Source organism: Myotis davidii, unplaced genomic scaffold, assembly GCF_000327345.1.
Source record: "Myotis davidii unplaced genomic scaffold, ASM32734v1 scaffold309, whole genome shotgun sequence".
Classification (NCBI taxonomy): Eukaryota; Metazoa; Chordata; class Mammalia; order Chiroptera; family Vespertilionidae; genus Myotis; species Myotis davidii.
In genome coordinates, this window is record NW_006383013.1 from 792,575 (window position 1) to 802,615 (window position 10,041).

The 10,041-nt window shown below is 48.6% G+C and overlaps 1 protein-coding gene across 2 annotated transcripts in view; it reads right to left on the reverse strand.

Moving 5' to 3' along the window:
- Positions 1-10,035, reverse strand: part of SYNDIG1L (synapse differentiation inducing 1 like) — a 20,311-nt gene extending 10,276 nt beyond the window's left edge. For both annotated transcript variants that reach the window (XM_006778782.2, XM_006778781.2), the window contains exon 1: positions 9,968-10,035. The gene's annotated coding sequence lies outside the window, so the exon portion shown is untranslated. The remainder of the gene's footprint in view (positions 1-9,967) is intronic.
- Between the last annotated feature and the right edge of the window lie 6 nt (positions 10,036-10,041).

Here is a 10,041-nt window from a genome sequence, read left to right on the forward strand (position 1 = left end):
ACGATCTCTGCAAAGACATTTTAGGAACTCATTAGTCAAACATATCAGGAAAGTACCATATGCTTAAGATATCCTTGCAAATGAAAGTCTTATAGTCTATGACCTTCTTAATAAACTTAATTATTTTTGGAGAGAGAGGGAGAGAGAAACATTGATGTGAGAGAAACATCAATTAGTTGCCTTCCATATGTGATCTGACTGGGATCAAACCTGAAACCCGGAAATGTGCCCAGACAGGGAATCAAACTGGCGGCCATTCAGTGCACAGAAGGATGCTCAACCAACCAGGCCACTCTGGCTGGGCTGGATTTTTAAAATAACAAAATCCTTTACAGTAGCCCTATGAAGTCTATGCCATCATCATCTCCATTTTACAGATTAAGACACGAGGGCATAAGAAAGTTAAAGGTGCCCACTGGCACACAGCTGGTGAGTGGTGAGCTGGACGTGACCCCTGGAATATGACTGCAGAGTCACTGTGCCTAGTGCCACTCTAGGTCAGACCATTTACTGAGTGTTTGCTTGGTTCTGAACACCAGGCCAAGTGCTTCAAATGCAGTATCTCATTTAATCCTTTCTCTGTCGCAGGGGGAACTGCAGCTCAGAGAGGTTTAAATAGGGTTCCGGAGATCACACAGCTAGAGCATGGCAGAGCCCCATTTGGCCCAGGTCTGCCTGACCTGAGCTCACGCTGGCCTGAACAGCATCGAGTTCTCCGGGTTAGCTGCAGGGTGGGGCCTGGTTCTCCAGGTTAGCTGCAGGTTGGGGCCTGGTTCTCCAGGTTAGCTGCAGGTTTGTTGCACACAATACCTGGGAAGAGGCATCATGGACACTATTTTTTTTAAAAAAAAGGCCAAAGGGATAGCGTGTATAACTAGGTGTTGGGTCATATCCTTGGGGTGGGGGCAGCCCTTATCAGAACCCTACAAAATTATAATTAGCAACTATTTACTGCATGAAGCTAGCTATTATTGTTTCCCATTTTTCAGATAAAGAAACGGACATTCAGAAAAGTTAAGTCACTTGCCCAGGATTAAACAGTGACCGCCTGGATTTGAACCCAAGTGTAATTGAGTCCAAAGCCTCGCCTTTCATTACGGTGCCTTTCAGAGCCTACCTGTGTATAGAAGGTCAGGATAAACTGTGTGGATTTGATCCTGGACGGGTTAAAAACCAGAGGCCTCAGCGAAGGGAATGGGACAAAGGAGCTTTAATAAAAGATTAAGAGATTTGGGGTGATTTAGTAGCTCAGGGGTGGCTGCCTAGATAACCTTAAGGTGTGGATTCAGATAAATGCAGAGCCATTGTGAAAAGCTGAACTCTTCACCTTGCTATCTTTCAGTGCAGCAGGAGAGAATGCCTCTAAACTGAAAGATCAAAGCAAGAACTCCCGAGTAAGGCAGAAGATTAAACATGAATGATTAAAATCAGGGAAAAGGCGAAACCCCTAACAAAAGGCGCGAGACTACCTTCAAGTCAGATACCATGTAAGCTGTTGTACACACTGTGAAGTGTGGCGATGCTGGCTGTCTGTAATGGCTTGGGGCTGGATTTGATGATTTCTGGCCCATAAGCAAGGAAGCCACCAAGATAGCTGGGGTCATGGCTGTAGCTCCCTGCATCTGGCAGTGAAGAGAGAAAGTCGGGCAAAGAAGGGGAGGAAGGGGAGTCAGAATCAAGGGAACATGGGGAACTTGGCTCTCTTTGCTTCAGTTTGTCTCGGGAAGCTAACACAGTTAATTATCCTTGCTTTCTCCTCTGTCTTCAACAGCTCCCAACTCCCGATCCTTCCTAACAAGCACTTAAACATATTGTTTTCTTCCTTGCTAGAAAATAAATCAGCTGCCGTGGCTGTAAAACCTGGCTGTGGTCCTAGCTGGTTTGGCTCAGTGGATAGAACGTTGGCCTGTGGACTAAAGGGCCCCGGGTTTGATTCTGATCAAGGGCACATGCTCGGGTTGTGGGCTCGATCCCCAGGGAGGGGCATGCAAGAGGCAGATGATCAATGATTCTCTTTCATCATTGTTATTTCTATCTCTCTCACCCTCTCCCTTCCTCTCTGAAATCAATAAAAATATATTAAAAACAAACAAACAAAAACCTGTAAATGCTCTGACATCCCTCCCACCGGGAAGTGGGGGCCTGGGTCCCTCCTCTCTAATCTGAGTGGGTGTGACTGCTTCAACCCCAGAGCACAGCGAAAGTGAGGCTATGTGACTCCAAAGCAGGTGACACAGGTCAGGCGTCTTTCACCGCTTTCGGAACCCTGAGCTGCCTGCACGTAGTTGGACTCTGAGGCTGCCATGCCGGAGAGGCGGTGTGTGTGGATCCTCCTGTCAATGGAGCCTGCTGAGCCCAGCCTTCCCGTCATCCTCGAGATGCCAGATGCGGGAGTGAAGCCATCTTGGACCCTCCAAACCAGCCCCTCTGTCCGCTGAATACCACGGGTGACCTCTTCAGCGCGTGCCACAGGGAGAGAATATTCACCCAGCTCAGCCCTGCATGGCTTTCTGGCCCCCAAAGTCCTGAGGTATAATAAGATGTCTTTTGTTTTAGCTGCTGAGTTCTGGGGCAGTCAGGCAGCAACAGATAACTGGAACATCCTTCCTCAGTGCCAGTTCCCTCAGCTCCTGTCTCCTCTCTCTCCTTCACTTTATAGCCGTGTTTCTCAGAAGTATTGTCTCTACTCACACCAGGATACTTCAGCTCCTGGCTCAAAAGTCACTTCTTCAGGGAGGGTGTCCCTACCTCCTCAGTCTGGATTGAAGTTCCCTGCTTCTCTGCTCTCCAGGCTCCAGCTCTTCCTCTCAGAGAGCGGATCACAGCCTTTACTTACATATGTGTGATTCACTGATTAGCATCTTTCTCCCTCACCGGACTGTGAGCTTCAAGAGAATGGGGATTGCCTCTGCTTCCTCATCCTTGCAGCCCCTTGCCGGGCATAGAATGGGGGCTTAAACAGTTGACCTCATGAGTGAATGAGTGAGCTAGGTGTGCTGGGCCTCCCGCATAAGAAAGTACGTTCCAGGATCTGGGATGGATGGAGCACATCTGGCCAGGACACTTTTGGTTCTACACAACCAACATTTCTTGAGCAGTTATTAGGGATGCAAAAATAAACAAGAAGTGGTAGCTGCTCTGAGGAGGGGTGGGGAAGACAGACCAGTAAATACGAAATTTCAACACAATGGAGTCAGTTTCAACACAATGTTAGCAGCACACAGAGAGCTATGGGGCACTGATAAGGGACTTGTATCCCGGGATGGGAGTGGAGGCGATGATGGGAACCATGAAGGGGCTTCAGAGCAGGTGACATCTGAAGTGAGTCCTTAAGAAAGAAGATGAGTCATCCGGGTGAGATGAGGGAAGGGCATTTCCAGCAGAGGAAACAGCACGGAAGCATGGGTGCTGGTATGAAGGAGAGGCCAGGGTGGCTTGGTATTGATGGAATGAGGAGAAGGGGGAGGGCCTTATACTCCATATGGAGTTTTTTCCTGTGGACAGTGGGGAGCCCATGATAGTTGTAGCAAGAGAGTGTATGGTTGTACCTGCGTTTTAGAGCACTCTGGTTAGCAGCAGTGGGTAGAAAGGATTAGAAGTGAATGAAAAGGGCGGCTAGGAGTCCTGTAAAGAGACTACTGTAAAAATGGAGGCAGGAGAGGATAAGGACCTGAACCTGATCTATGGCACAATGGATGGAGATGAAGAGTCGTACCTGAGGAGTAGTTACGAGGCTAAATAAATAGAACTTGGTGGTTAACTAGAAGTGAGGGAGGGGAAGGAGCCAAGAATGACGCCCGGCTTTCTGACCTTGTCAGCTAAGTAGAAGGTGATGCCACCAGATGAGACAGAAATTCCAAGGGGAGACTGCTGGTTCAAGAAGGCAGCCTGGGCTCAGCCAGTGTGGCTCAGTGGTTGAGCGTTGACCTATGAACCAGGAGGTCACAGTTTGATTACTGGTGGGGCCACATGCCCAGATTGTGGACTCTATCCCCAGTAGAGGGCATGCAGGAGGCAGCAAATTGATGATTTTCTCTCATCATTGATGTTTCTCTCTCTCTCTCTCTCTCTCTCTCCTTCTCCGTTCCTCTCTGAAGTCAATAAAAAAATATTTTTTTAAAAAGAACCCAGCCTGAGCACAAACGACCCTCTCTTCTCCTTCTTAAGGTTCTATCAAAATGACAGGGCTTTCTTTTTTTGAAGAATAAGATCATAACAAAATTAGAAAAGAGAAAAGAATGATATCAGTGAACCAAAAAACACTGAGGAATTTCTGGGAGATACAGAGCAAATGAAATTCCTTGGTAAAGAAATCTGCAGCCCCAAGCCCCAGAGGTAAGAACAATTCCCATTCAAGGGAGAGGCCTGTTAGGGAAACAAAGGCGACCTGCGGCCGGCTGGTGTTGCTCAGTGCTTGAGTGTCGACCTCTTATGTTATTTTCATATATTCATTATTCCTTGTTGCCCATTCAGACTTATGAATGAAGGAAGGTGTTGACTAGCATGGGTAGCTGGTGTGGAGGCTACGAGTCCTGTAAAGAGACTATTGTGAAAACGGAGGCAGGAGAGGACAAGGACCTGAACCTGATCTGTGGCCGCACTGGGGATCGAGCCCGCAACCCGGGCATGTGCCCTGACCAGGAATCAAACCATGACCTCCTGGTTCATAGGTCTACACTCAACCACTGAGCCACACCGGCCAGGCCCTGGCTGCCTTCTTGTACCTAACTTCCAAGGAAATCCATACCAGCTACCTGTGCTAGTCAACACCTCCTTTATTCATAAGTCTGCGTGGACAAGGAGTAATGAATACATGAAAAGAAAAGAAAAGGATGAAATAAACAGAACAATTGACATAAGATAAAACATCCAAATTATAGAAAAGATCTTTATAATTTTTTGAATTCATATTCTCACAGATACATAAGGGGATGTTGCATCCATAAAACAAGAACAGGCTGCTATGAAAAAGGAGCAACGAAAGAACATGAAAGAATTTGGAAAATTGAAAATAATTGTCTAAATTTTAAAGAATTTAATGGAGAGAGTTGGCAATAGAATAAACACAGTTAAAGACTAACTTTTTTGTTAATCTTCACCCAAGGACATGTTTTTATTGATTTTTAATAAGAGAAGAAGGGGGAGACAGAGAGAGAAAAACATTGATAGGTTGCCTACCATATACCCCCCTACGTGTGGATCAGACCCATGACCTAGGCATGTGCCCTGATCAGAATAGAACTTGCAACCTTTCTGGTGCGTGGGACAATGCTCCAACCAACTGAGCCACCCAGCCAGGGCAAGACTGACTTTTTAACGTAAAAGAAAAAGTTACTACACTTCCCCATGGTATAGAGCAAAAAGATGAAGTAGGTGAAATAAAGTTAAGAGATGTGAATGAAAGTCCGAGAGTTCCAAATCAATCTAGTGCAGTGGTTCTCAACCTTCCTAATGCCGCGACCCTTTAACACAGTTCCTCATGTTGTGGTGACCCCCAACCATAAAATTATTTTCGTTGCTACTTCATAACTGTAATTTTGCTACTGTTATGAATGGTAATGTAAATATCTGATATGCAGGATGTATTTTCATTGTTACAAATTGAACATAATTAAAGCATAGTGATTAATCACAAAAACAATATGTAATTATATGTGTGTTTTCTGATGCTCTTAGGCGACCCCTGTGAAAGGGTTGTTTGACCCCCAAAGGGGTCGCGACCCACAGGTTGAGAACCACTGATCTAGTAGGAGTTTCAGAAAGACTGTAGGAAAATAATAATTAAAAGAACAGAAGCAGAGCCCAGTGTGCTCAGTGGTGTTAGTGCCTGCCCGCATACCGAAGGGTTGTGGGTTCGGGCACATACCTGAACGCACCCCCTCTCCCTCCCCCCCCCCAATCCAGGCGCATGCGGGAGGCAACCAATTGATGTGTCTCTCTCACATCGATGTTTCTCTGCCTTTCTGTCTCTCAGTGTCTCTCTCTTCCCCTCCCTCCCTTCCACTCTCTAAAAATCAATGGAAAAAATATCCTCGGGTAAGGATTAAAAAAAGAACAGAAGCAGAAAGTGTTTCCTGAGCTGAAAGAAAAAAGAATACTTACATTGAAAAAGCTCACCAAGTACTGAGCTGGAAAAATCACACACACACACACACACACACACACACACACACACACACACGAAAGAGAAAGATGGGAAAGAGAAGTGGATGCCTTTGGTCTTGAAGTGTCTTTGAGATACTAGGGTAGAAACTCCATGTGGCAATTAAATGTATGAAGTTGAAGCCCTGGGTAGTGGTCAGGGCTGGAGAGAGATATGAGAATTATTGAAGGACCTATGGAGAGGGAGGAGAAGAGAAGAGCAAGGAAGGGAGAGAAGAGGGCCGAGAAGGGAACCCAGGGAAGGGGAAACGCAGCTGAACACGTCTCAGCTCCCAAGTCTTCTAAGGCGCTGTCTTCCAGAGAACAAAAGTCTACCCTGTTTTCTAACCACTGCCACCTGCGCCCCATGCGCTGGACTGCCTCTCTCTCAGAGCACAATCCCCCTGCCTGGGGGATGGGAATGTGGCTGACAAGGGTGAAAATTGCTGGGAAGATTGAGGTGGTGGCACCACTACTCAAATTAGTCCATTTTCGGGCAGAAATTAAATCTTTATTCTCGCTGAAACAACCTGTCTCTCTCCTGAAGCAGCTCATTCCCAACCACTTACAGCAAATAGAGCATCTGATGGCAGAAGACAGCACACATAATGGGGAGGTAGAGCAGGGGCCCTCGCTCCCTGCTTGGTTTGCTTGGGGTGGGGGTGGTGGCAGCTGCGGAAGGAGAAAGAAGAGAGAATAAGAGAGGAGACAAGAGAAGAGGGAACCTGTATGCAAAGAGCAGGGAGGAGATCAGTTTTCATGGCCCCCTGGCTAGTAGCAGAAGGGACCGCGCTCCAGACAGGATACCTACCAAGCCCCTGAGAAGGGAATGGGGTTGGAGAATACCCAAGGTTTGAGGAACTGAACTGTTTCTTCTTCCCTAAGTGCAGGCTGCTGCTTCCACTTCCTCCTCCCTGGAGTGGTGTACTGTGGGGGTGGAAGTCCCTCTGGGATGTACAAATGAATTTGTCTTTGAATCCAAAGGTAATTGGTCTTTGACTCCAAATGTAATGAATTATGTGCAGATATCTCCAGATATTCTCTTATTATTTTGTGTGTGCCACCCAGGGGAAGGGGCCTGCATATGTGTATTTCAATGTTTCCACCTCTCTCTTACACACACACACACACACACACACACACACACACACTTCATCTCTTCCTCTTCCCCCAGCCCCAGTTAACCAAGACCATCCAAGCAGGTGCCGGGTTGACTCCTTTCTTCCCTTTGAAGTCTTGCAGAGGGAGGGGGCAGGAGGGAGGGGAACACAAGAGTAGCCAGTGGTCGCTTTTCCCTGCTGGGAGAGAAGCCAGATGTGCCTGCCTGGTGATCAGCGATGCCCTGAACCCTGACAGCTCTGGGGCTGGAGTGTCCACCCAGACAGCTGTAAAAGGACGGGTGGTGCATGGTTCTATCCCCAGCAGCAGGCCAGCACCCCCACAGACCAGTCTTGCAGAAAATAAAGCCCCTCTCCACGGTTGCTGCTGCCTCTGCTGCTGTCACTTTGTTATAAAGGTTAGTGACTGTCCATTAACTCTGAGGAGCTGATTCTTGCCAGTGCTGCACCGGCAGCTGGGAGCCAGAAAGTGCTGACATGGGGGGAGGAAGTGGTGGTGGGTAAGTAGGGGAGGTCACTGGCATGGCCTACTCAGCCCTCCCCAAGTGCCAATTAGCTAAGGTTTTCCTGCACATCAGCCAGGCCTGCCACAGTTGAGGAAAATTATTGTCAGAGAAGCTCATTTTGTTTTTATATTAAAAACGTTCTCCCCAGGGATGGATCTTTCCTGGCTGTCCCCTCCTTCAGTCTTCTTAGGTGGGGGATCCCAATCAGGCAGGATCCCTGGGAGGAGATGGCTAAGGACAGGGTCCCTGGCCGTTGGCTACTCACAAAGGATGTTAGCGGGGAGTGATTTCCTAGCCTTTTGGCCAGGAGGCAGCAGCCCCCCCAACTCAGCAACTCTGAACACATTCCTGGCTTTCCCAGGAAAATAAGGAAGACTAGGAGATCTTAAGAAAACACTAAAACTATAATTATCATTTCCCAAGTTCTTATATCCTCATTCCACTGCATTCATAAAATCCAGTTCTTCATTGAAAGGACATTAACATACTCTTCAGATCAGGTTTGTGAAGCTGGTATCCTGTGTTCAAGGAGAACTTAGGGATTTGTGGGCTGGGAATAGCCCTCAGATTGCCCCACAGAACATTAGAACTCATAGTCTTAAAACTCGTCTAGTTCAACTTTCTCTTACTGAAGTGAAAACTAAAGCTTCCAGAAGGGAAGGGACAGCCTGAGACAGTCACTGGCAGATCTGGGATCAGAACACAGGGCTCCCGACTTCCAGTCAAATGTTTTTCTTCTGAGATATTTTAACACTTGGCTCTTGTATTTTACACCCAATTACTGAGTCCTTGCTCTCTCTCAGGTGCTATGGGGGAGGTGGGGTGTTGAAGGAGGCAAAGAGATAAAAAAAACATAATCCTTGCCTTCAAGAAGCTGTTTCCCTAGATCTGTGATTTTTTTGGGGGGAAAATAAAAACCTTGAGTCAGACTCTCACCCTGTATCGTCTTCTATAGGTGATGATGGAAGAGTAGACAAGGAGGGAACCCTTTTACTTTCTCAAGTTTTAGAAGTTGGGTTTCACTGACTCTGGGACCTCAGGGAGGCCAAGGACAAAGGGAGCCACAGCCAGGCTGGGAGAAAAGGGGGTAAGGGTGACAGTGAGCAGGTCACTGACAGCAGGTCTGGCTGGTGGTAGGAACAGTGATAACAGCTCACACCAATATGGCAATGTGCCGACAAGCCTTCAGTCAGGTACATGGTTTCATGGAGTCCCAAGGCAGTTCTCTGAGGTGAGCAGAGCAGCTACGGTACCCCCACTTTAGGGATGAGGAAACTGAGGTTCAGAGAGCTCGGATAATTGGGCCAAAAGCCAGTAGATGCCAGCGTCCAGCCAGGAACTCCTAGCCCAGTGCTCTTTCTACCACGGTGGGTGGGGAAGTTGTGCTGGGATAAGAGGATGGGGACAAAGCAGTGGTCAGCCACAGGGACAGGCCAGTCTTCCTCCACGCAGTTTTATTTTGATTGCTACATTCTGGCAGGCAGAGAACTCTGCTCTGAAGACCCGGAAGCACTTTGCAGGCCCGAATGATCTCATTCAGCTCCCTCTTGCCAAAAGAGGGAGGACTCCAGCTAGAGATTCTGTCTAGGGTCACCAGCATTCAGCCACACAACAGACAACAGGACCCAGGGTCTCCCACTCTTTGCCCTCAGGCACCACGCAGTGTGATGCAAAACCAGCCTCTTTCCTTGAGAGTTAAGAGGGCCCCAGGATAACATTAAGGTATCTTCTGGTACCTCCTTCCTTCCGTGGAGAAATGGCTGAATAGGTGCTGAGGGGCCTGGCCCATCCCTTGGCCCAAGGGTCATTGCAGGGCAAAGAAACCTTGAGGCAGTCCCCCTAATGAGCAGGGTTGGGGGAGGAGAGGGAAGCTGGAGAAGCATGTTCAGATTTCCCTAGTGTCGCAGAGCCCTGGTGGGGACTGGGACACCAGGAGTCTGGACGCTCGTGAGCATTTCTTGTGTGGCAGGGTGTCTCAGAGCTGCCTGAGGTTGGGGTCAAGGCCTGGTGGTGTGGGGTCAGGGTACCCAGGTGCCTGCCTGCGCCCCAGTCCCTCGGGCGCCTCTCACCCTGTAGGGTGAGGGGAAGGGATGGACTTAGCGCGATCTCTGGCAGAGCCCGCATCCCTGAGAGGGGCCCCAGCTCAATCCCGGTTCAGCGCCTGGCTCTGCGCTCCCGATGCGCCCCCAGACGGCCTCTTACCTGTCCTGCCGAGGACGGTCCCGCCTCCTTCGCGGGGCCCGGGGGCCTGGCATGGGCCGGTGAGCGACAGCGCC